The 27,780-nt window shown below is 44.5% G+C and overlaps 1 protein-coding gene across 1 annotated transcript in view; it reads left to right on the forward strand.

Annotated features, from left to right (window-relative positions):
• Positions 1-10,221: 10,221 nt before the first annotated feature.
• Positions 10,222-27,780, forward strand: part of LOC126278710 (phospholipase A1 member A-like) — a 176,937-nt gene continuing 159,378 nt past the window's right edge. Inside the window, exon 1 of the mRNA XM_049978984.1 lies at positions 10,222-10,265. The gene's annotated coding sequence lies outside the window, so the exon portion shown is untranslated. The remainder of the gene's footprint in view (positions 10,266-27,780) is intronic.

A 27,780-nucleotide genomic window follows, 5' to 3' on the forward strand; every position in this document is an offset into this window, starting at 1 on the left:
CGACATTCAGAAGAGAAATTATTGCTTGCAATTTGACCACTGTTGCGAAATCACCACATCAAGGTTTTTGGTTTAATGGTTGCCACCCCAACTCGCTTATTGTATTAGTGACTATCTACCTCCCCCCTCCCTTCCCCATTGCATGATAAGACAAAATGAGCAGTCCTTCTTTCGGTCTCTTCGATGTCTTGCATCAATCCCTTCTGATGCAAAACCTTTGCTGCGCAGAAGTACTCATAGTAGATGTCGTAACAAACACACTGAAAAAAATGCCCGAGCTATGCTTGTCCATCTTGTAAATGCACTCTATTGGTAGAAGAGTCTTTGTTTAGCTCTCTCCACAAAACTTTGTATTTGATTCTTCCGGTAGAAATTGCTTATAATTCTAACCCATATATACCCACTTGAATCGACACCCACTAAAACTATTTTATTTATTCAATGGAATCTTGTTAGAACTCATGGGTTTGTACTTCTCATCGACAATTTCTCCTTTTGATGCCACTAAAGTATCTTGCGTAAATCATCTAGTAGCTCGTTCTGATCTTCTGTTGCCCTTACTACCTGGAGGGAACTGACACCATGAATCCTGCAGGGTTGTCCATAAATCCCTAAGAGTACGAGAGGATGGAGATCTCTTCTGAACAGCACGTTGCAAAGCAACCCAGATGTGCTCAATAATATTCATTTCTGTGGAGTTTAAACACTTCTGCTGGCACCAAGCTGAGAAGAATGTTCCTGGAGCCACTCTGTCCTGCTGGAATTGCCAGAATTGCTACAATGCGACACCCCATGGGTCCAAAGTCCGACGGAGTGCACAATGGACATAAGCTTCCTGTCTGATCACCTGCATCCATTTACGTTCGTGTCACGTTTCAGTGCCGTATCTAGACGTATCAGGGGTCCCTCACCACTCCAGCGTCACACGCTCACACCATTACGGAGCCAACACCAGCTTGAACAGTTCCCTGTTGACATGCAGCGTCCATGGATTCATGGGTAGTCTGAATACCCGCACACGTCCATCCACTCGATACAATTTGAAGCGAGACTCGTCCGATCAGGCGACATTTTTCCAGTCGTCAACAGCCCAATGTCGGTGTTGACGGTCCCAGGCGAGGCGTAAAGCTTTGTGTCTTGCAGTAATCAAGAGCACACGAGCGGGCCTTCGGCTTCGAAAGCCCATGACTCTGACAGCGTGCGAACCATTCAAGAAAACATCACTTGTCGCAGATTTCTATGCTGGGCCATCAACAATTTGCGGAAGAGCTTCACTTGCGTCACGCTGAACGATTCTCTTCATTCTTCACTGGTCCCGTTCTCGCGGGATCTTTTTCCGGCTGCAGTGATGTCAGAGATTTGATGATTTACCGGATTCCTGATATTCACGGTTCACTCGTGAGATGGTCGTACGGGAAAACCCGCACATCATCGTTACCTCAGCGAACGAGCGATGAGACACTGCGTCTGTGACTGTAACACCACGTTAAAACTCACATGTTGATAACCTGTCATTGACGCAGTTGTTAGATCGGTTACTGCTGCTACAGACACTTGTATTAAAATACCGAGATATGTAAACAGCCAAGATACGGCGCTGCCATCGGCAACGCCTATATAAGACAAGTGTCTATACACTGAAGTGCCAAAAAAACTGGTATATAGTATCTAAAGAAATTAGATTCTTACTATTCCCTTGAGAACCCTACAGGACCTGTATTTTTCTATTCCGAGGTGATTTGGAAGTGGTTTTTAACGCCAGCTGGTTTCTTACACCGTGTTAGGATCTTAGGAGAACAGAGGTAGCAGGTACAGGGGGTTGCTCAAATATGGAAACACCAAAAACACGACATATTACCGTGACTAAGATTTTTCCTTCTTTCTAGTTATGTAACCGACTTCTCAACATTACTCTTGTATATCGACCTGTCCTCTGTATTGCCAGATCTGATTGGTATTCTCGGTTTTTGCCAACGTGTCTGGTGCACGCATACTTCGTACAGTGTTTCAGCATCCTCTTTGGCGATCTGCTGGAATGCGCTCTGTTTAGAAGGCAACAGAACTTGTATCGACACATTGCCACTGTATGACGTGATACGGATGTGATGCTTCAAGTCTGTATTGCTCCTGATCTTGCACTCGCCGTCATGGTTTTTCCTACGTCTTAATTTCTTTCTGATAACTTGGAGTTCTCTGAGTTGCCGTGTGCTGAGTAGGCGACCAGTGGCTTGATAACTGTAATGCAGTGATGCATTCTCACATTGGAAACAGAGTTTGGAATTTCTGCTCATTCATAGTCCTGTGTGCTGAGTCTCAGTTCTCCCTTTTTTGTGTGATTTTTCTGGAATGATTTCTCCAAGGCACCTAAATTTTGGTACCTTTCTGACATACCTTCTTTCAAGCTGAATTTGGCTAACGCTTTTGTTGGTCATGAATTCTGTTTTTTCCAAGGAGACATGTACTCAAATCGAAACTCAGCTTGTAATTGGGTTCTTTCCCTAGTGTTCTATTAATAAACCGAAGTCTGCCTTAGTGCACGGACACGACATGGACTGCATCCACACAGTCGTGGATTAAGTAAGTGGCAGTGTTATACCCACGTTTTGATATGAATTTATCGATTCCAACTGTGACTCGCTGATACATAGTATCCTGTGAGTACAGTGTTATCGTTTTGTGAAATACACAATATTTTACATTTCTGAACATTTACAGCAAGTGGCTAATCCGAGCACCACTTTGAATGTTCCTGGGGATTCTTTCGGTCAGATCTTCATAAGATTTCATACTATCTTCACTATAGATAACTGCACCATCTGGGGTAAGTCTGAGGTTACTGTTAATGTTATCCGCAAGGTCGTTAATATACAACGCGTATATCAAGGCATCAAATTGGCTCCCCCAGGGTACACCCGAAGTTACGTCCAAATCTGACGATGACTCTCCATCCAAGATAACTATCTTCCGAACCAAAAACTACTTAATCCGGGTACAGATGTCGCTTGGTACCTCATACAATCTTATTTCGATAATAAGCGCAGGCGTGGTAGTGAGTCAAATGCTTTTCGGAAACCGAGAAATGCTGCATCTGCTGACTGCCTTGATCCGTAGCTTTCAGAACGTCACAGGTGAGGAAAGTGCGAAATGGCTTTCAGATGATGGATGTTTTCGATTGGCATGGAAGAGGTCATTCTCTTCGAAATATTACTGATTATGTTTGAGCTCATATATGTCAGTGGATGTGAAGGATGTGTATGGGTGTGATCTGTGCTTCTTTCGAACTACTGTGCACGGCTTTTTCTTCTGGGGATCTACGGCAGATAATGCTTTCGAAAACCGCAGTCAATAGTACCTCAGTTCGATCAAAAGGTTCGTCGGAACAGAAAAAATGCACTATTAAACACACTACCCACCAGTCAGAAAAAGGTAAAGCAGGTGTCCTTCCACTGTGACGCTTATAATCAGTTACGTCGGATGGCGCAGCTTCACATAGATTCTGTTTCCTGCCATCTTGGAGCTAGAGCGCTGTCGTCGAGCTAGTGGCAATTCTGTGTGCCAAGTAATCCCGGTCTGCCCTGCTGACGCCCTCCAAAGAGGAGTCGCGGTGACTCAGTATGCGAGAGAGGGGCAGAAGTTGAAATACTGTTCAGGAAACAGTGGCACAGCGGTCACAATACGTCAGTGGAAGCAACAGGACTCAGTGTTTGTGGAATGTAGAGATGGGGAGCGCCATCGGGGAGGGATATCTGTGATCGCACCGACGTCGGCAACCAAGAAAGCTGGGATTCGGTACGCTGGGAGATTGCGGTGCGCCGCAGCCAAACTCATTTCAGGTGTATTAAACCACTTTCGGACTGAATACGCATCGTGCAGTGAGGTGAAAAAGTGATATGGTAGCTATATCCACATATAAGGATGTATCGCGTACGCAAGGTATAAACAGGGCAGTGCATTGGTGGAGCTGTCGTTTGTACTCAGGTGATTCATGTGGAAAGATTTCCGACGTGATAATCGCAACACGATGGGAATTAACAAAGTATGAATGCGGAATGGTAGTTGGAGCTGGATGCATGAGACGCTTCCATTTCGGAAATCTTCAGGGGTTTCAATACTCCGAGATCCACAGCGCCAAGAGTGTGCCGAGAAAACTTAATTTCGGATATTACCTCTCACCACGAACAACGCAGTCGCCGACGGCGTTCACTTAACGACCGACAGCAGCTGCGTTTGCCCAGGGTTGTCAGTGCTTTCTACTGTTATTTGTGGTAGTGTCGCTTGTCTGTCAGCAATGTCGGACGTACAAAGAACCTATTCGTAAGAACAGTGGGGCGAAATGGGACGTTAATGGGCTGTGGCAGCAGACGACCAAGGCGAGTGCCTTTGCCTGCAGCACCTTTCCTGGGCTCATGACCATATCGGATGGACCCTACACGGCTGGAAAAAAGTGGGCTAGTCAGATAAGTCCCGATTTCAGTGTATAAGAACTGGTGGTAGGATTATAGTGTGGTTCATACCTCACGACGGTATGGGCTGTATTAATAGCAGTTGACCGCCGTTCCCTGGTGAAACGTTGTTGTGATGGTACGCATTTCTACCCCTTACACGAAGCATCACGTTTCGGACTTTGGTAAAGGTCGGATTGTAGCCTATCGCGATTGCGGTTTATCGTATAGCGACATTGAATCTCGACCAACGCGAGCAGCAATGACTGTTAGCAGAATATGGGATCGGTGGGTTCAGGAGGTAATACGGAACGCCGTGCTCGATCCCAAGGGCCTCGTATGACTAGCAGTCGGGATGACCCTACATTTCAGCAGGATAATGCACGACCGCATGTTGCAGGTCCTGTAAGGGCCTTTCTGGATACAGAAAATGTTCGATTGCTGCCCTGGCCAGCACATTCTCCAGATCTCTTACCAATTGAAAACGCCTGGTCAATGGTGGCCGAGCAACTGGCTCGTCACAATACGCCAGTCACTACTTTTGATGAACTGTGGTATGGTGTTGAAGCTGCATTAGCAGCTGTACCTGTACATGCTATCCAAGCTCTGCTGGACTCAATGCCCAGGCGTATCAAGGCCGTTATTACGGCCAGAGGTGGTTGTTTGGGTGCATAGATCCTGAGAAATCAGTACCCAGAATTGCGTGAAAATGTAATGACATGTCAGTTCTAGTATAATATATTTGTCCAATGAATACCCGTTTATCACCTGCATTTCTTCTTGATGTACACTACTGGCCATTAAAATTGCTACATGTAATGGCCTGGGTCTTCTTGATACAACTGAACCGATCGTTAACTGGAAATTGTTGTTTGGTAACATGAATTCCATGAAAGACTTCATATGTTCTCGAAGTATCCGAACGCAACTATGTCTTTTCACCGCACCACCGTTGTTCGTGACTGGTTTGAAGAACATTCCTGACAATTCGAGGGAATGATTTGGCCAACCACATCGTCTGATATGAACCCCATCGAACATTTATGGGCCATAATGGAGAGATCTGTGCATTTCGTGCACAGAATACTGCACCGGCGACAGTTCCGCAGTTATCGACGGCTATAGATGGAGCGTGGCTCAATATTTCTCCAGGGGACTTGCAACGATTTTTCGAGTCGATGCCACGTCGAGTTGTTGCAGTACGCCAGGCATAAGGAGGTCCGACATGATGTTAGGACGTATCCCATGACTTTGGCAGCATCAGTGTATGTCGAACTGGCAGTAGTGTCCGAAACTGTAGACACGTTAAGGGTGCGCGTATGCTGGAAGCATAGTCACACGACATTTAGTCGCACGGGATAGATTCAACAGTCCTAAAACTAGCAGGACAATTGAAGCGCTCACGCGACTTAGTGCGTATACAAGGGGCCGAGGACCACGTCCCATCCTGCTGGGATTTTAGAGACAGTAGTTACATTTGTGTCTAGAGTGCTGTAAATTGTAACTTCCACGACTGTCAAAGAAATGCTTGGTGGAGTTTTCCTCAAAAATTAAATCAACCGAGAAGTCATACAACGTAGGCTTTCGCGGCCGGCCTTTTCTTCAGTTGAAATTTCCGGCATGAGAGGCCTTGGTCGATGTATAAAGCTGCTTCAAATGGTTCAAATGGCTCTGAGCACTATGGGACTTAAACCTAACAACATCTATGGTCATCAGTTCCTTAGAACTACTTAGGTTAGTTAGGTTTAAGTTCTAAGGACCTCACACAACACCCAGCCATCACGAGGCAGAGTAAATCCCTGACCCCGCCGGGAATCGAACCCGGGAACCCGGGCGTGGGAAGCGAGAACGCTACCGCACGACCACGAGATGCGTGTAAAGCTGCTTCCTGACTTTCGCCTCCAACTGCGGGAGACATCTTCCGAGGTAAAATGAATACTGCCACTAAGGCTTGAGAGGTCTGCTACATTTATAGAGTGCATAGAGGGCATTCACATACAATCCGCATCACGTGACGTATGACTAATCTAGAATGACGATGCCATACAGAGAGAAAGTCAGATAAAATATGGATGTCGACTTAGCACCAACAGAATGAAGATTATTTTTAAACTTTCTTCTTTTCTATTGAAATTGTTACGATTTTTGTGAATCTCTATTGGTTCTCTACACATGAATACATTTTTTATCGTCCAAAGAGGAAAAAATAACTCTGCAGAATATAAGCTTATCCACGCGCACTTTACTGCCTACCAAGGATGCCTAAGCCAGGCGTTCCTCTGAGACTGCCTGTGCGGCAGCATCTCCCACCCACGAGGTGGCCCGATACCTCGCCTCCTTGCACAACTCCATGTTGTTATGGCGAGCGCCACATCGTACACCACGTTTACGTATTCGCATACGCACGCCTGTACCAGTTTCTTGGCGCATTCAGTGTACCACGAAGTACAGTCTGAATGAAGCTGTACAAATATTCATTGAGATGTTTATAAGATTTCAGAGTGGTGAAATGATTGAAAGCATAGTTGAATGTTCAGAAATGTAAAATTGTGCGCTTCACAAAACAGAGAAACGGGGTATCCTACGAATATAAGATTGTCACATTTGAAATCCGTAAGCGCATAAAAATACTTCATCTCCCTCGTAACTGTTACAGTGAAGTGGGACGATCATATAGGCTCTGTGGCGGTTAAAGCAAGCTGTAGACTTCGACTGCATTTCCCTAGTTTTCTAGAACGAAACGGTCTGTGAAGAAGATCGCTTGCAAATCACTAGTGCGATCCATCCTACAATATTGCCAAGTGTGTGAGACCCATACCAAACAGGACAGGGATATTGAACGTATACAGAGAAGGGTAGCACGAATGCTCACACGTTTGTTTGACGCACGGGAGAATGTCACTGTAATATCGAAAGAACTGGCTGACTGTTAGACGGAAAGTATCCGGAGAAAGTCTACTATCTTCAAGAAAGTTTCAAGAAGCGGTTTTAAATGATGACTCTAGGATTTCGCTATAATCCCTACGAATCGCTCCCATAAGGGTCAGGAGGACAAGATCAGATTGATTACAGCTCGCACACAGGCATTTAAACAACCATTTCTTCCGCGCTCCATTCGCGAATGGAACGGGAAAAAGCCCTAATAACTGCTATTATGGTACGTGCCCTCTGCCATGAGCTTCATAGAGGTTCGCAGAGTAAAGAAGTAGATGCAAGATACTAGCATGAGAAATATAAGATCCTCGTGCAACTTTTTCTTTGGCGACTCAGTGTATAACAGACACTGGTATAGGCAAGCTTATTCAAATACGGAGATATGTAAACAGGCAGATCACGGCCTTGCGGTCGCCAGCGCCTATGTAAGACAACAAGAGTCCGGCGCAGTTGTTAGATCGGTTACTGCTGCTACACTGTCTGGTTATCAAGATTTAAGTGATTTTGAAGTTGGTGTTATAGTCGGCGCACGAGCGATGGGACACAGCATCTCCGAGGTAGTGATGATCGTACGGGAAAATCCCCACTTCATTTCACGAGTGTATCGCGGATATCAGGAATCCTGTAAGACATCAAATCTCCGACATCACTGCAGCCGGAAAAAGATCCTGCGGGAACGGGACCAGCGAAGAATGAAGAGAATCGGTTAGCGTGACACAAGGGAAACCCTTCCGCAAATTGCTGCACATTTCAATGCTGGGCCATCAACAAGCGTCAGCGTGCAAACCATACTCTGTTGATGACAGAGATTCGTCCGTCCAGGCAACATATTTCCAGTCTGCATAGCTGCTGCTCGATACAATATGAATCAACTCATGAATCTATAGACCCTGCATGTGAGCAGGGGACTGTCCAAGCTGGTGGAGGCTCTGTAATGGTGTGGGGCGTGTGCGATTGGATTGATGTGGGACCCCTGATACGTATATATACGACTCTGACGGGTGACACGTACGTAAGCATCCTGTCTGATCATCTGCATCCATTCATGTCCATTGAGCATTGCGATGGACTTTGCTACATCCCACACGTCCAAAATTGCTACATTCTCGCGCTGGCATTGCCAGAGTGGCTGCGGGAACCCGGTTCTGAGTTTAAACACTTCCGCTGCCGCCGGCCGCGGTGGTCTCGCGGTTCTAGGCGCGCAGTCCGGAACAGTGCAACTGCTACGGTCGCAGGTTCGAATCCTGCCTCGGGCATGGATGTGTGTGATGTCCTTAGGTTAGTTAGAACTATTTAAACCTAAGTGCTAGGGGACTGATGACCACAGCTGTTAAGTACCATAGTGCTCAGAACCATTTGAACACTTCCGCTGCCCACCAAACTCTCCAGACATTAACATTATTGGATATATCTGGGATGCATTGCGACCTGCTGTTCAGAAGAGATTCGCACCCTGCATCTGCATCTACATACATACTTCTTAAACCACCATACTGTGCGTGGCGGAGGGTGCCTCGTACCACAACTAGCATCTTCTCTCCCTGTTACACTCCCAAACAGAACGAGGGAAAAATGACCGCCTATACGCCTCTGTACGAGCCCTAATCTCTCACATTTCGCGGAAAGACCACAAAGTTAAAGTCGGTGACAGTAAAATTGTACTGCAGTCGGCCTCAAATGCTGGTTCTCTAAATTTCGTCAGTAGTTATTCACCCCCACCCGAGTTCCAGAAGCATTTTCGTAACACTCGCGTGATTATCAAACCTACCTGTATCAAATCTAGGAGCCCTCCTCTGAATTGCTTCTGTGTCCTCCCTCAATCCGGCATGATAGGTATCCCAAACGCTCGAGCAGTACTCAAGAATAGGTCGTATTAGTGTTTTATAAGCGGTCTCCTTTACAGATGAACCACATCTTCCCAAAATTCTACCAAGGAACCGAAGACGACTATCCGCCTTCCCCACAACTGCCATTACATGCTTGTCCCACTTCATATCGCTCTGCAATGTTACGCCCAAATATTTAATCGACGTGACTGAATACTCCATTAGTAGTGTACCGCTTGACGCAAACATTAAATATAGATAAATGTAAATTAATGCAGATGAATAGGAAAAATAATTCTGTAGAGTTAGCTGCCATCCTGTCCAAGTCATTTTGTATCCTCCTACAGTCACTCAACGACGACACCTTCCCGTACACCAGAGCATCATCAGCAAACAGCCGCACATGGCTATCCACCCTATCCAAAAGATCATTTACGCAGATAGAAAACGACAGCGGACCTACCAGAGTGCCCTGGGGCACTCCAGATGATACCCTCACCTCCCACACCCGCTCGCACTGTTGCGGATTTGTGGACAGCCCTGCAGGATTCATGAGGTCAGTTCCCTCCAGCACTACTTGAGACGCCAGTCGAGGCCATGCCGCGTCGTTTTTCGGCACTTCTGCTACTCACGGGTAGGTGTACCAGTTTCTTTGTTAACATCGGAAGTTGACCTCCTCTGGCCCAGCTTACTCCTACACTGAAGAGCCAGAGGCCACCACAGCGCCTTCTGCAGCATGCGTGGCGAGCAGTCGGTTTCGGCCAGAAAGCTGGCTTATCCCGCAGAGATCGGGAAGTCTGTCGGCGCTACCCAGATTGCGTGGCGTGTTGGTCTGGTGGAGGGGGGGGGGGGGGGGGGAGGGAGGGGGGCAGACGGCCCCCCGCAGCTGCTGCCGGCCCCCCGCAGCTGCTGCCGGCCAAGTCTGCAGTCGGCAGTCCTGCCATGGCCTCCGCCGGCTGCGCGCCGCCTCACTGCCGCCCCCGCCCCCTCCAGGTGGCGCTGCCGCTGGCTCTGCTGGCTCTGCTGGCCGCTTGCTGGTCCGCCGCCGCTGCCGCCTCCGCAGGTAGGCCTACTTGAGACAGGGGTGGGAAAACTCGAGACCGGTATTTTAGTTCTGAATAACCAGTATTTTTCCATGTTTCTTTGGTTTCCATTGAAAGAAGTATTTTATTTCTTGGTAATAAGTAAAAACTGAGTAAAAAGACCGAAATATCAATTATCCGTAGCAGCAGAGCCTAAATTTTTGATTTTAAATAAACCTTTTTTAAAAAAAGGAGTATTTTTTTTGCAAAGTTTTGTCGCTTTATTTGTTCATGAGACCCAGAAAATATTAGATACAGGCTTCCAGGTAGATGCCATTTTCTTTGATTTCCGGAAGGCGATCGATACAGTTCCGCACTGTCGCCTGATAAACAAAGTAAGAGCCTACGGAATATCAGACCAGCTGTGTGACTGGATTGAAGAGTCTTTAGCAAACAGAACACAGCATGTAGTTATCAAAGGAGAGACGTCTACAGACATTAAAGTAACCTCTGGCATGTCACAGGGGAGTGTTATGGGACCATTGCTTTTCACAATATATATATAAATGACCTAGTAGATAGTGTCGGAAGTTCCATGCGGCTTTTCGCGGATGATGCTGTAGTATACAGAGAAGTTGCAGCATTAGAAAATTGCAGCGAAATGCAGGAAGATCTGCAGCGGATAGGCACTTGGTGCAGGGAGTGGCAACTGACCCTTAACATAGAAAGAAGGATCCTTTATTGTATGATTATATTACATTTTTCTACGTATTCGCAATACATGATAGTGGAACAAACACTGGTAGGAGTTACTTCTGTAAAATATCTGGGAGTATACGTGTGGAACGATTTGAAGTGGAATGATCATATGAAATTAATTGTTGGTAAGGCAGGTACCATGTTTAGGTTCATTGGGAGAGTCCTTAGAAAATGTAGTCCATCAACAAAGGAGGTGGCTTACAAAACGCTCGTTCGGCCTATATTTGAGTATTGCTCAACAATGTGGGATCCGTACCAGATCGGATTGACGGAGGAGATAGAGAAGATCCAAAGAAGAGCGGCGGGTATCGTCACAGGGTTATTTGGTAAGCGTGATCGCCACTTGAGTTTGCTAAACATCTCCGCAACGCTGACTCTGAAGGAGAGGCGCTCTGCATCGCGGTGTAGCTTGCTGTCCAGGTTTCGAGAGGGTGCGTTTCTGGATGAGGTATCGAATATACTGCTTCCCCCTACTTATACCTCCCGAGGAGATCACGAATGTAAAATTAGAGAGATTCGAGCGCGGACGGAGGCTTTCCGGCAGTCGTTCTTCCTGCGAACCATACGCGACTGGAATAGGAAAGGGAGGTTATGACAGTGGGACGTAAAGTGCCTTCCGCCACACACCGTTGGGTGGCTTCCGGAGTATGCTGTAGACCATCAACAGTTCATTACATCTACATGTAACCAGCCACAAACTGTGTTTACTTTACTTTACTCAAAAAGCAATGTTATCGGTTTCACAGTTCATCAGACCATTTTTTTTCCTTTCATGCTTTCATCAAAACAAATTGTGCAATGGTTTACTGTGACTTACACTAGTACAAACAATAACTCACATTTAAAAATGAGTAACCAAAATTGCTGTATTGCAGATTTGTGTTGGAATGCGACTTACGTGAAATGGCGCATCTCTTTTTGCTGTTTTCTTGCAATGCAATGGAATATATTCTCAAGGATGTTTGAATTTTCACAGTCGGACTGCATTGTAAACCACTTTCGTTCGGTCTCATAATGAATTTTAAATGTGCACCACATGTTTCTATTTCTTTCAATATGTTGTAAACCCAAAGTTTTCATTGCAGCATCCTTGACACTGGCTTACTTTAAAATCATACAAAGATATGCCATTTTTTGGGACAGAAACCGAAAATTGCTGTCATGTTAGATTGAAAAAGAATTTTACATTGAATCTAGGACATTAAATGCAGACAGATAAAATAAGTTTGTAGTGCTACTATTCGCAAAATTCCATATATTTGTCGTTTCTAACGATAGAGATATAGATGTAGGAAGAAGTGTGAGGTCCTTGTACGGTCATTACCTTTGTTCAGATAGCACATAGTCAATACTATTTATGGTACTAAATACTAATAAATTGTAATATTGTCGACTCGCACAGTATAAAGTGGTATGGAGAGCTGCATCAAAGCTGTCTTCGCACTGAAGACCACAAAAACAACAATATTGTAGGTACAAACAATATCATAAGATAGGTGTATAAATATTATTTATATCTATCTGCAGATCAAGTAACTAGAGTACAGAAAGTACTTCCTGGAAGTTTTTACAGATAGAAATACATACACACCATTTCCTTAGAGGAAATAAAAAAGGAGCCATTATGAATTATCAGGGGAAGTATTTTGTGTTAATCAGCAGGCTGAACTCCCTAACTCACCTGTCCTGAAAATTTGCATTGATTTGGAATGATGCGTTATTATAGAATATAGGTAAATTAACCAGTGCTATTTTGATAACAATGCCGACATAAATGTTGCCGTGTGTCGTGCGCTGTCTTGGTAATGCTGTGCCAAGTGTTGGTGGTTCAGAGGCTTTACTAAGGTAAGCCGCGTAAATGCCGTGTGGCTGGGGCCTCCCGTCGGGTAGACCGTTCGCCTGCTGCAACTCGTTCCAGTTGACAACACTGCGGCGTGTTGCGTGTCGATGGGGATGAAATGATGACGATAACGACAACGCAGCACCCAGTCCCTGAGCGGAGGAAATGTCCGACTCAGCCGGGAATCGAACCCGGGCCGTTAGGCATGACATGCCGTCGCGCAGACCACTCAGCTACCAGCGGCGGGCATTATTCGGGTACGAAGAACGCTTCGTCAACTGACGTCACTAACTCACGACAAAAATTTTCAGTGTTTTCAGTATCTACTCCAAATTTGAAGGCCACGCAAAGCTCCTAAAACTGCTGGTCGAGCGTTTAGGATCCACACCAGGTCGGATTCAAGCAGGACATCAGAGAAATTCCTGAAGTGTTCAGGGTAGGAGATGAGGTACTGGTGGGAGAAGAGTTGTGCAGACTTACATAGTGAGCTATCCAGGCGCAGCTGACGGTCAGAGCATTACCCGGGAAAGGCAAAGGTGCTGTTTCCCTACCACTAAGATACCGAAAGTTCGCAGCAGATCAGAATTTTGTACCGCACTGGAAGTCGAAACCTTTTTAATTTTTTGAGATATTTTCGAAAATCATCTTAATTTGCAGTTCCGTAACTTAAAATTTAATTATTTTTTCAGCTTTCATCCTTATCGTTAATATTTCTTGTGTTAAGGCTGGGATACGAATCCAGGTCTCCTTGCTTACTAGGCAGCACAATGGGCAACATTGCTGCAAATACTAACCAACCACTCCAAGTCCAGTGCCTTCGGCCGGCCGGAGTGGCCGAGCGGTTATAGCCGTTTTAGTCTGGAACCGCGCGACCTCTACGGTCGCAGGTTCGAATCTTGCCTCGGGCATGAATGTTTGTGATGTCATTAGGTTAGTTAAGTTAGTGTTGGGGAAGGCACTGGCTCAAATGACTCAAATGGCTCTGAGCACTATGGGACTTAGAACTACTTAACTTCTGAGGTCATCAGTCCTCATGAACTTAGGTTTAAGTTCTAATCTTCAGTTTACTTATCCCCTAAATTATCACTATTGCCGGGTTCGAGTCCTGACCGTCTCACATATTTTAATTCAGTTCTTCAGCTTCCACCCTTATCGTAGATAAAGATGAGACTTAAATAGCTATGAAACTTGTGTTTGCAAAACAGATTTCTCGGGGAAAATTTAATTATAAGCTTATGAAATATTATGTTTCGTCGTTTGTGACAGGTTTCCGCTTGGTAACCCCCCGCTCAGGCTCAAGTGTAGAAGCATAACAAACATCTTTTAAGGTTCTTCATCTCGTAACATACGAGAGGTACTCAAAAAACCATATTTATTTTTTAAAGCTATATATTTTCAAATTGTTTACAAAACAACTTTATCCCCTTCAAAATACTCTCCATTGCAACTAATACATTTGCCCCACCAGTGCTCTCACTGTTCGAAACATTTATTGTAGTCATCTTTAGAAATGGCTGACAACTCCTTCCCCAGCTTATTCGCCTGATCTGGCTCCGTGCGACATTTTCTTATTTGCACGCATGAAAAGGAGGATGAAAAGACGCCGATTTGAGAACACTAAAGTAGTCAAGAAAGAAAAGGAGGTAGGAGGTAGAAGGTCGACGGAACCGTGTCATTGTTAACAAAAGAACCAACAGAGATGGCAGTGTGTGTAGGAGCGTTGTTGTGGTGGAAGGAACCGTCTCATGTCTGCCACAAATTGGGTCTTTTTTGACGGACACTGTTGTGCAATATTCTTAAAAATCTCTTGACAGTTGATCAGTTATCTGTCGACGGTCTCTCAGCACAGGCTCTCAGTTTTTTTATATATTTTCGTCGATTCGGGCAGTTGACGGACGTCCAGAACCAAATTTGTCATTAGTCACCATGTGTTGTTGTCGTTGTGGTCTTCAGTCCTGAGACTGGCTTGTTGCAGCTCTCCATGCTACTCTATCTTGTGCAAGCTTCATCTCCCAGTACCTACTGCAACCTACATCCTTCTGAATCTGCTTAGTGTAGTCATCTCTTGGTCTCCTCTACGATTTTTACCCTCCACGCTGCCCTCTAATACTAAATTTGTGATCCCTTGATGCCTCAGAACATGACCAGAAGAAGGAATCGGTTGGTAGGACAAGTTGTGCCACAAACTTCTCTTCTCCCCAATCCTATTCAATACTTCCTCATTAGTTATGTGATCTATCCATCTAATCTTCAGCATTCTTCTGTAGTACCACATTTCAAAAGCTTCTATTCTCTTCTTGTCCAAACTAGTTGTCGTCCATGATTCACTTCCATACATGGCTACACTCCATACAAATACTTTCAGAAACTACTTCCTGACACTTAAATTTGTTAACATCGAGTATAGATTTCTCTTCAGAAACGCTTTCCTTGCCATGGCCAGTCTACATTTTATATCTTCTCTACTTCGACCATCATCAGTTATTTTGCTCCCCAAATAGCAAAACTCCTTTACTACTTTCAGTGTCTCATTTCCTAATCTAATTCCCTCAGCATCACCCGATTTAATTTGACTACATTCCATTATCATCGTTTTGCTTTTGTTGATGTTCATCTTATATCCTCCTTTCAAGACACTGTCCATTCCGTTCAACTACTCTTGCAAGTCCTTTGCCGTCTCTGACAAAATCCATGGAGAAGAAGTAAAAACTTTGAGGTTCGCCGATGACATTGTAATTCTAATACCTACTCCGAATTTTTATTTTGTTTCCTTCACTGCTTGCTCAATATACAGATTGGAATACTCTTTCAAATTCTGAAGATGGGAGGAGTAAAATACAGGGAGCGAAAGGCTATTTACAATTTGTACAGAAACCAGATGGCAGTTACAAGAGTCGAGGGACATGAAAGGGAAGCAGTGTTTGGGAAGGGAGTGAGACAGGGTTGTAGTCTCTCCCCGATGTTATTCAGTCAACATTGTCAAAAGCTTTCTCTAAGTCTACAAATGCTAGAAACGTAGGTTTGCCCTTCCTTAATCTAGCTTCTAAGATAAGTCGTAGGGACAGTATTGCCTCACGTGTTCCAACGTTTGTACGGAAACCAAACTGATCTTCCCCGAGGTCGGCTTCCACTAGTTTTTCCATTCGTCTGTAAAGAATTCGCGTTAGTATTTTGCAGCTATGACTTATTAAATTGATAGTTCGGTAATTTTCACATCTGTCAACACCTGCTTTCTTTGGGATTGGAATTATTATATTCTTCTTGAAGTCTGAGGATATTTCGCCTGTTTCATACATCTTGCTCACCAGATGGTACAGTTTCGTCAGGACTGGCTCTCCCAAGGCCGTCAGTAGTTCCAATGGAATGTTGTCTACTTCTGGGGCCTTGTTTCGACTTATGTAAATTGAAGAGGATGTAGATGAAGATGAAATGGGAGATTCAGTGCTCTGTCAAACTCTTCACGCAGTATCGTAAGACCTAATATTGTCCTCAAGTACATCGCCCTTGTATAAACCCTCTATATACTCCTTCTACCTTTCTGCTTTCCCTTCTTTGCTTAGAACTGGGTTTCCACCTGAGCTCATTACATTCATAGAAGTGGTTCTCCTTTCTCCAAAGTACTCTTTAATTTTCCTGTAGGCAGTGTCTATATTACCTCCAGTGAGATAAGCCTCTACATCCTTACATTTGTCCTCTAGCCATCCGTGCTTAGCCATTTTGCACTTCCTGTCGATCTCATTTTTGAGACGTTTGTATTCCTTTTTGCCTGCTTCATTTACTGCATTTTTATATTTTCTCCTTTCATCAATTAAATTCAATATTTCTTCTGTTACCCAAGGATTTCTACTAGCCTTCGTCTTTTTACCTACATGATCTTCTGCTGCCTTCACTACTCCATCCCTCAAAGCTACCCATTCTTCTTCTACTGTATCTCTTTCCCCCATTGCTCTCCCTGAAACTCTGTACAACCTCTGGTTATTTTAGTTTATCCAGTCCCATCCCCTTATATTCCCACCTTTTTGCAGTTTCTTTAGTTTGACCACAACCTATTGATTACCTGTAGATTAAGAGTCCACATCTGCCCCTGGAAATGTCTTACAACTTAAAACCTGGTTTCTAAATCTCTGTCTTACCATTATATAATCTATCTGAAACCTGTCATAAAAGAAGGCTGTATACATGGAAGAAGCCTGGAGATACTGATTCATGAACCAAGTGTTACCTATGATTAAGTTGTGCTCTGTGCAAATGCTACCAGACGGCTTCTTTTTTCATTTCTTTGCCCCAGTCCATATTTACCTACTACGTTTCCTTCTCTCCCTTTCCCTACTACCGAATTCCAGTCACCCATGACTATTAAATTTTCGTCACCCTTCAATATCTGAATAATTTCTATTATTTGTTCATACATTTCTTCAATTACTTCGTCATCTGCAGAGCTAGTTGGCATATAAATTAGTACTACTGTAGTAGGTGTGGGATTCGTATCTATCTTGGCCACAATAATGCGTTCACTATGCTGTTTGTAGTAGCTTACACGCATTCCTATTTTTCTATTCATTAGTAAACCTACTCCTGCATTACCCCTATTTGATTTTGTGTTTATAACCCTGTAGTCACCTGACCAGAAATCTTGTTCCTCCTGCCACCGAACTTCTCTAATTCCCACTATATCTAACTTTAGAAAATTTTAAAAGGGAAATGGATAGGTTAACCTACCTGCCCGATTAAGTGATCTGACATTCCACGCCCCGATCCGTAGAACGCCAGTTTTCTTTCTCCTGATAACGGCATCCTCTTGAGTAGTCCCCGCCCGGATACCCAAATGGGGGACTATTTTACCTCCGGAATATTTTACCCAAGAGGACGCCATCATCATTTAATCATACAGTAAAGCTGCATGCCCTCGGAAAAATTATTTCGGTAGTTTCCCCTTGCTTTCAGCCGATCGCAGTACCAGCACAGCAAGGCCGTTTTGGTTAGTGTTACATGGCCAGATCAGTCAATCATCGAGACTGTTGCCCCTGCAACTATTGAAAAGGCTGTTGCCCCTCTTCAGGAACGACACGTTTCTCTGGCCTCTCAACAGATACCCCTCCGTTGTGGTTGCACCTACGGTACGGCTATCTGTATCGCTGAGGCACGCAAGCCTCCCCACCAACGGCAAGGTCCATGGTTCATGGGGGGAGGAGTCACCATGCAGCCACTTTTAAATCGAACAAACCACTCGTACACTCGAGTTTTTCCCATAGTGTCATCTTGGTAAGCTGTTTTCAACATTAAAACAGTTTCAGCAACATGTTTACCGTGAAAAAAAAAAAAACAAAATTTCACAGCTTTACGTTCTTCAGTTAAACTTGCCATCATGAAAAACGAAACAACAACAAAGCAGCGGTAGCAAAAACAGTCATTGTATAGAGGAGCAGAACAAGCTGGGTTGAGAACTGGCATGGAGTTGCGTTGTACGCCCCTAGCGGGAGAAAAGCGTACTACACGAGCTCCGCACAAGGCAGTGTTATTCCGGTTTTTGGGTTTTTGGGTTTTTTTGGGTACACCCCCACCCCTCGTAAATTGCTCCGTGAACTCCCCCCCCCCCCCCCTCCCCCCCCCCTCGTAAACTTCTCAGTGAACTTGCATTATAAGGAACTTTTCGGAGGGACTCTTCGGGGAATGTCGTTCAGGAAGTCGCATTTGCAGAATTATTCTGCCGCCTGCGTTCAACTCGCGACAACGAAACAATAGAAACTGGCGTCAGGCTCAGGCAGCCTTTTCCTTCCTGACTCTGTAGCGAGTGTGACAGCAAATGAAGCGACTAACAATGGTGCAAGTTTCGGTACGTCATGCTGTGTACGCTCGCTTCCGAAACGCATATCTGAGATGCTTGATAAAGAGAGCCAGGAACCGAGTGGGCACGGCTGGACGCCAGTGTGACTTCGTATCTGTGCACACAACATGAATCACTCGTCGATGGTATCCCATTTAGAGACAATTGGACGACATAAAAGTGGCTATTCGTAAACAAAGGGCTATTTAAAGAACCCAGTTATTAACTGCATGCAGTTTGTAGAGCTGTACTATAATACAAAGTTCCATATGCTGAGGTACAAGCTTTCTTTCATATAGTCCACATAGCCTCTAGCACAGAGACAGGCAGAACATAGTAATCTTATAGTGAACATAGCTGACTTCTACTTCAACACCACTGAGACTGAGTCTGTGGCTCCATCTCTATAGTTCGAGTCTGTGACACACTGGAAATCCACGGCATAAAGTGCACGTCATTTACGACTGCGGCCGAGTTTAGGTTCGTTCTACGCATCTGACGTCACAAAACACAGTCTGGCAACGTCGTTCTCTGTTCATTGGCAGAGCTCGTCTGCAGTGCAAAGCATGGACGAGTGTCTTCAGTTTTAGAAACGTTCAGTCATAAATTAATTGAACAAAATCAATGTCTTGATAGCAGACTTTCTATAAAAGAAAGTTTGGAAAAAGCATTCTTTATACCAATTGCTTCATATTCTATTAATTAATTAAACCAAACAAGCAATAAGCCACCTAATTCAGGCGATAGCAAGGAAAGGTGTTTGTATCATTCTCACGAACCGCTTTTACGCAATAAAGAGCAGCAGTAATTGTTTATTTCGTATTGTACTTCGCCGAAACGTGAGTAATTCATAGTCATACCAACAGTGTGTGTCGGTATTTTGCATGATAGTTTAGAGTCCTCCTAGACTTTGGTTGAATGGTGAGCTGCGTTGGTGTAATGGTTAAGGTGTTTGGGTGCTATGCCTAAGGCTCTGCGTTCAAACCCTGCCGTCACGGTAGCGCAGCGTGTTCGGTCAGAGGGTTACGTGCCCTATGTAACAAAAAAACTGAGTCAATCGATCAACAACGAACATAAATGGATGTCTTACGACGTCTGCCCCGAGCAGATGCAACGACCAAAAGCGACCAAAATGAGATTTTTAAAAACAATAAAAAAAACCTTGTGCGGTTCTTAATATTTTCTTTAGACACTTCGAAATTAATTTTATTCATTTGAATGTATTTAAAAACAATGAAGTAATTTTTTTGAAATTTCTAGTGCTTTGTCTCTTCATTATAATCAAAAATATTGGACGACAAAATTAGAAAAACCGAAAAATTATTATTTTCGCAGCAAATAAAAACAATGAAAAGGCACACATACAACCAAAACAGATAACATGAATATTGTATATCTTCTCTTCCGCATTCGCTGTTTGAATATGATTATGTTGCCAAAGCAGCAACTCTAAGAATTGCGTCAGATAACCAAGTTGTTCGATAAAATACGACCCGAAGTTGTATTCTTTTGCGACAATATTAAAAGTATTATTTAGAGCAGATCTCAACATAAATAGTAAATGTTTTCGTCGAATGATCTACATTTTGGCAAGTATTTGCTGTCCATAGTGACAAACACAAATTGTTTGAGCACTGTGCCTCACTGACAATACATTTTAGTTTCTGTGCTTTATTACGTCCACAATTCAGTTTTGTGTACTTTACCGACTTTTTATTACAGAGTCATTTCGCTATTTTCTAAAACGTTCTGATTAAAACAACTTTTATTTATACCAGTTTATATAAGAATATACAGCCTACAGTTGCAGGTTAACTTTAAGGTTTTGTCACTTCTATTAAACCAAGTTTTATGAAGTTGACTTATGACATGACCTGTTTAAGGCAAATATGTAAATAATAATTTATGTTCTGAAGAAAACGTTATTAATAACGTCGAAACCTAGGTAAACAATAAAGTGAATTTCTACAGTTGATGCATAACCATAAGCCCGTTGTATGGGCCTACAGTCTCTAACCCAAAAATTTGATTTTTACACATCTTCTTGACTGATACCTTCTCCCCCATTGTGACTAAATAGTTTTTGTGAAATCGAATGATAAATGTGTCAAAGCAGTCGGAACACCATGTGTCTGCACAGGCGAGCACTACAGTCACCTAAATCGCGCACAGCGCGGAATACGGGCAGCACGCTTCCGTAGCAGCGAAAGGGTTAATGCGGCCGTGGTGGATTTACTTTATAAACTGCGCGCTCCCCCCTAAACGTAAGTCTGCGAACTGTACTATACTATGGCGCTGCTTCTCATGGCGCGTGCGTCGTTTACAACTGGCAACGCAGCAATCTCCCGCGTCTGGGCGGGCATGCGCGAGCCGCCGAGATAAAAGAATTGAACTACAACTGGCGTAACAGACTCGAACTAACAGCCCTCCAGTCTGCGATGGTGATACTAAATACTACCAACTAAGAGGGCGTTGGCGGCACGTTTCCAGCGAGTCTTGTCATTGGCCTCTATCGATAATCTCATAACCTCTATGCCACACAGAATGCTGGCGCCAGTGTACGCCTGCACAATTCGAGATGCAGGTCTCCGCGACTCGTACAGCGGCCGCCACAGCACATCGGCGTTGCTCGTGCTGTGTTGCTTCCAGGTCTGGGAGGGCGTATAGAGAGCCCCGATAGCATCAGACGTTATCACTGTGAAAGAGACTGTGATAATGCGTTGACTTGTGAGACAGTGCTATGGGCACATGATAGTGTGTGAAAGAGGCCTCACTGTGGATCTCTAATTGGCCGGCTGGTCTAGTTGCGCTCATGGGGGTTTGTGGGTAATCTGGACGTGATTGTGCCCCAACGGTGGACTGTGTGCGTGATCGTGAGGGCAGACTCACTCTCCGTTCCTGTCTAACACGTTTGACCACCAGGAAAGAGCATAAAAAGTTCTCGGTTTACTTGCCGCGTCAAATTTGGATAAAATACTTAATCAAATTATTACCACCCATAGTCGGCCATTGCAGCCATCATATTCATAACTCAAAAATGTTTGTTGACATTCTATGCTTGGGTCTCCTACATATCAGTTGACAAAATCCCAGTAGCACGAACAATAGGTCTCAACGGAACCCCATCCTTCTGAACTTTGGGTGGAAAGAACCAAGGAAGGACGCTGTTCGAACAGATCAAGGGGCTACCATTCTGCGGTGCAACGACCAGCAAGATCGGCGGAGTCCTGAGCCTGCAGGGAATCAGACCAGTTTTCCGTCCACCCTGGAAAATTAAGGAAATGCTGTGACCCGTGAAAGATAATCTTGGCCTGAGAGTACCGGGAATTTACAGCATTTCTTGCGAGTGTGAGAAAAATTGTGTGTGCCAGTCTATAAGAACTGCCGCCGATCGCCATATGGAACATCAGCGTCACCTGAAAAACAGGTATCTAGAAAAATCAGCGGTGGCTTAGCACAGTTTGTTAAATAAACATAAGATTTTATTTGATGAAACAAGACTACTTCCTCACGCTGCAAACTATTGGGACTCTATTTTCACGGAGTCTAATTTCAACTGCTTCCCTGATGACAATTTCAACAGAGATTCCTGATATGCACTCTGCAATGCATGGAAGCGCGCAACTGATAAAGAAAGAGCGCAGGGGGAGACTTCTTACATTCCTCGCAGTTCTCCTCCTGTTGCGATGGATGGCGCTGCAAGCTGAATAAAGCCCAGAAAGAAAATCTATGGATATAGAGGCCGCCACCTCGGTACGCTCCGTTTTGACTGTGACGTCATCCAGCCAATGAGAAGCCGTCCACTGCTTGTAAAAGCGGAAGCGTCACTGGTCCACGACAGTCTACCTTTATTTTCTTCGTCAGGGGTAAAACTGTCACAGAAAGCTTGGGATTTTATCCTAATTTGACGCGGCAAGTAAACCGAGAACTTTTTATGCAACGACTCGTCTCGAAAGACTTCTTAGTCATACCGGGAAAGAGGTTCACTGTATTACGCACCGAGCACCTTATTACCCCATCGTATGTACACATGCTGTGCCAGAATGAGTAATTGACTCCTTACACCAATCTGTGTCGGCCTGCACCATTGGCCAGAGACTAAAAGCGGCCACACAGGGGAATTAGGCGTCTGTGTTGCAGTGTTAACGGCGGCCTGGACACGGCACACTACGTTTGGAGTGGTGCCGTGACTGTGAACGCCATTCGCCAGCAGTCCACGATTCCCATTGTGTTCAGCAGTGAATGGCAGTTCTGCGCTGCCCCCCCCCCCCCCCCCCCCCCCCCGATGGCCATCGCCGGTGAGTGCTGGGTGCGACTTCGGGGGCGGTCCCTGTTTTCTGGTGTTTGGAGACGCACGGCGGTGTTACTTGTGGCGTCATGTTGTGGAGAGCCGTTGGTTATGAACTGAGGTCACGGCTGTCAGTGACTGGGAAAATGGCACCACGATACTGTCGCACAAGGTCCGTGACGAGAATTTCCTAACAGGCCAATGCTCATCCACAGATGACACATTTCTCTGTGAACTGTCTACTTGATGTTGATGTTCTCCCGTGGCCAGCAAGCTGCCTAGGTGAGTCCCTGGTAGAAGATGCTGGGACCAGTTCTGACGTCAACTCTTATCTCAGTGCCAGAATCCAGAAAATCGAGCAGCAGTTACAAGAGTTGTTGGCCAGTTTGTCTCAGAAGAAGATATAACGGCTTTATGACAAGTTTGCCAACCAAATAAATGCAGCCATCCAGGACAGAGAGGATGCAATTTCGTACTGATAACTGGGTTCATACTGCGAAGTTCGTCATAAATTAGACTCGGTATTGCAATCACTAAAGTACTGGCTGAGAGGCTATGCCATGTCAAAGTTTCATCTTGATTTGTCGTCTCCTGGGAGTCTCAGATTTTTGTCATACAGAGTAGAAGTGGAGCCGAGACGTAGCTACTACACACCTACAACACATTTACATGGGCTACTATACCCGCCCCTCAGTGAAACCATTACCCAGTACCACATCCAGTTGGACGTAAATGTAAACACTTGAACGACGATTCTGACCACAGTTGTGACTTGGCTGCAGGATTTCACGCCCACAGCCGATTTTCGCTTCGTGTAAACGTTCTGCCACAGCAGAGTAGTGATTTGGTTGTGCAGGGTGCTAGTTGATTTTCAAAATATTGTCTAACTTAGATCAAGTGACTTAGTCTAACACTTCATCTGTTTCTTCACTCCACACTAACATGGAAATCACTCATTTTCTTCATTTGATAAATGGAAACACGCACATAAATGCTGATACATTTCCTCCTTAGCAAAATCGAACTGTTTCGTTATTGTTGTCAATCTCACCAGTCTGGAGGCTGGTCTGATGCAGCTCTGCATTCTGTTCTATCTTGCGCAATCCTCTTCATCTCCGAGTAACTACCAACCTACCTCTTTTTTTGTATGCTTACTGTATCCCTTTACAAGTCTGTGTGCGCGTGCGTGCGTGCGTGCGTGCGTGCGTGTGTGTGTGTGTGTGTGTGTGTGTGTGTGTGTGTGTGTGTGTGTGTGTGTGTGTGTGTGTGTGTGTGTGTGTGTGTTTGGTGGTGGGGGAGAAGGCCCCACACACACACACACACACACACACATATATATATATATATATATATATATATATATATATATATATATATATATATGCACACATTACCATACTGACAAATCCCTGAGGCCTAACGATTTGTTTGCTATTTACATTCTCTCTGTTTCGCCGTCGTTTGTAAGGTGTCAGGCAAATCCAACACCTTCCATGAAAACCCTGACATACTACTGGATTTGCTTATGATGTCACATAGCTCGGAATAAATCGTGACATTAAATTAACCAAAGTAATACGAGTAACTAGTGAGCAAATGGAATACCACAGACTAACACAAGAATGCCTAAATGCATGTCGTACCTTCCCACCGTGAGGGAGACGCAGTTCCGAGGGGAGAAACGAGGACAGAAGCCGAGAGCAGAACCGTGTTGAGCTAGAAGGCCCTAGGATAAGGAACGGACGGCCCAGCCCACCTGTACAACTACCACCCGCACGTTTTAGCGTGAGACTGTTTCGCGTCTCAGGTATGTCAAGGACCACCCCCAGCCCATGTTAAAAGCTAGAGCCCTCCAGAAAAGCAGTATAGATCTTACGATAACACAAAAAGGGCCACTACCACCCTCAAGTTTTAGCGTGAGACTTTTTCGCGTGTCTGTTACGTTGCAAACTTTAAAAACATTATCCAATGAGAAACGTTATACTTTTCGTGGTGGGGCAGACAGAATTTTTGTAGGCGGAGCTTAAGGTTAACATTGAGACCCTGATTGGTCAGATTAAAACACAGCCAAATAGTTTTTTTAAACCAACTTCGGTAAATTGTAGTAACGAGAAGTTAGAGTAGAGTTAGTTCCGAGACGGCGGGCTGGATGGCTGCTGCGCCGGCCGCTGCCGCCCTGACGCTGCTTAAACACCGACAAGGTAATGAACGCACACGATGCCGCAGTTTTGAGCGCATAAGGCTTCACTCAGAACTGCAGAAGTCTCATCTGTTACACCCTCTTTTTGCGTAATACTAGTGTCGATCGTTAATTACAACTCATGGTGTTCACATTTGCCACTTGAAGAAAAGATCTGAAACGCGATAATTTTTCTTTTATATAGTTATTGAGAAGCCACATCAGCCACTGTAATTTACGACAAGTTAGATATGATATTAAAGATAAAACTATCAAAATAGTCTACAGTGACCCTCAATTCTCTTTTGTGAAACTTAAATCGAACCTAGATTATAGATGTGATATGGCATAGGTCATCCTTCGATCGATTGTAGAACTTGGAAACCCATTCAGGGAATATTCGTTCACATTTTTGTTGAACGCAGTTGGTTTTTACCATCCTGTATTAAAACATTTCCTTTTATCAATAGTGCAATTTATAAACGATGTGTTGTGAGTAGAATAAAATTTCCAATGGTGAACTTAACTGCTTTTTCGACGTTAAAACTAAAAATAGGAAAGCCTTGAACCCTTTCCACTAAATTTATTTAGTATTAAGATTCTTTTACAGGGAGTACAGTGGAGCTGACGCTGAGATCATTTATTATATGGTTATATCATCGCTAGTCTCACTGAACTCTTCTGAATTCTACATGTCATGTGTGGTCTGGCGTCTCCTTACCAGCAACAGGTCCCAGGTTCAAACTAGTTAATTCCCTAAAAAAACACGCTCAGAGCGTCGTTGCGCGAAAGTGGTAGGGAGACACTATATAGAACAATCAGACACCACCATGAATGTTTAGACGTTAATGACTTTGGTTCCAAAATACCAGTGTTCATCTATTACTTTTAGTGACGCATGTCTTAATCTATCACTGTCAGCATCACCTGAGACTTACATTCAGTTACTTGTGTTTCATTTGAAAGCGAATTAAACATATATTATGTGTGCTTGGCTAATTTGAAAACTGGTGTATCTACTCTGTCTTCAAGCGGCAAGACTCTCTTACTCAATTGACGGCTGATAACACGTGCGCAGATTCTCTGCGAAGCAGGAAGAATATTTCTTCGCAGACTGGAAGTTTTCTAGCCGCTGCGAGTCTTTAAAACGTAGGATTACAGCAGACTGCCGCCGGCGGTGAGTCCGCAAACTTCTTCCACAACACGCTTGATACAGACGCGTGTAATAAACAGTTTCACATACAGTACTTGACATCGAAACGATTTTTAAAGACAGTACAGAAATAGTCCGATTTCATTGTGGACCTTAGAGGAGGGAGATATTCCTCAAGAAGATAATTCACTCTCTTTCTACTACACTTTCGCATAAATGAACTGACGCTCGGACAACAGATATTGGTCGACATTGCGAAACCGCAGTAAGCTGGGCTCCGTATCCCGAGTCGCGTCACGTGCACAGTGAGGCTGCAGACACAGCTGGCAGAGGTCGGCCGACCTACCGGGACGAACGGGACAGGCTGTGTACCTGTCTGCATACCTGTTATACCTGATCCTGAGGTCAGGACACGAGCCGCTGCGTGCGTTCAGAACATGTGTCCCTCTCCTCTCTGATGTGCCACGGGGAAAAACTTAGTGCGTGTTCGATGAAACAGTGCGTGTTCGATGAAACATGTCAGTCCGACAGCTAAGTTACACACATCTTAAAACACTCTCTCTACTTCTCGGGAAGTACCGTTTGCTGGCACGGTTAGCGCCCACTTGCCCCCCCCTCCCCCCACAACAAGGTCCGTTCCAGGAATCCCGTGCTGGCTCAAATGTCAGCCACAAATTACTGTATCAAAAACAAATGTAAGGATGTGGAGGCTTATCTCACTAGGGGAATAGATACTGCCTACAGGAAAATTAGAGAGACCTTTGGAGAAAAGAGAGCCACTTGCATGAATATCAAGAGCTCAGATGGAAACCCAGTTCTAAGCAGAGAGGGGAAAGCAGAAAGGTGGAAGGAGGACATAGAGGGTCTACACAAGGGCGATGTCCTTGCGGACAATATTACTGAAATGGAAGAGGATGTAGATGAAGATGAAATGGGAGATACGATACTGCGTGGAGAGTTTGACAGAGCACTGAAAGACCTGAGTCGAAACAAGGCCCCGGGAGTAGACAACATTCCATTAGAACTACTTGCGGCCCTTTGGAGAGCCAGTCCTGACAAAACTCTACCATCTGGTGAACAATATGTATGAGACAGGCGAAATACCCTCAGACTTCGAGAAGAATATAATAATTCCAATCCCAAAGAAAGCAGGTGCTGACAGATGTGAAAATTACCGAACTATCAGTTTAATAACTCACAGCTGCAAAATACTAACGCGAATTCTTTACAGACGAATGGAAAAACTGGTAGAAGCAAACCTCGGGGAACATATGTTTCTTTCTTTTAAGAAAAGTAGTAAGGTCAGTATTGCCTCACTTGTTCCATTATTTGTAGACTTAGAGAAAGCTTTTGACAATGTTGACTGGAATACTCTCTTTCAAATTCTAAAGGTGCAGGGGTAAAATACAGGGAGCGAAAGGCTATTTACAATTTGCACAGAAACCTGATGGCAGTTATAAGAGTCGAGGGGCATGAAAGGGAAGCAGTGGTTGGGAAGGGAGTGAGACAGGGT

The sequence above is a fragment of the Schistocerca gregaria genome, chromosome 6 (genome assembly GCF_023897955.1).
Source record: "Schistocerca gregaria isolate iqSchGreg1 chromosome 6, iqSchGreg1.2, whole genome shotgun sequence".
In the NCBI taxonomy this organism is placed as follows: domain Eukaryota; kingdom Metazoa; phylum Arthropoda; class Insecta; order Orthoptera; family Acrididae; genus Schistocerca; species Schistocerca gregaria.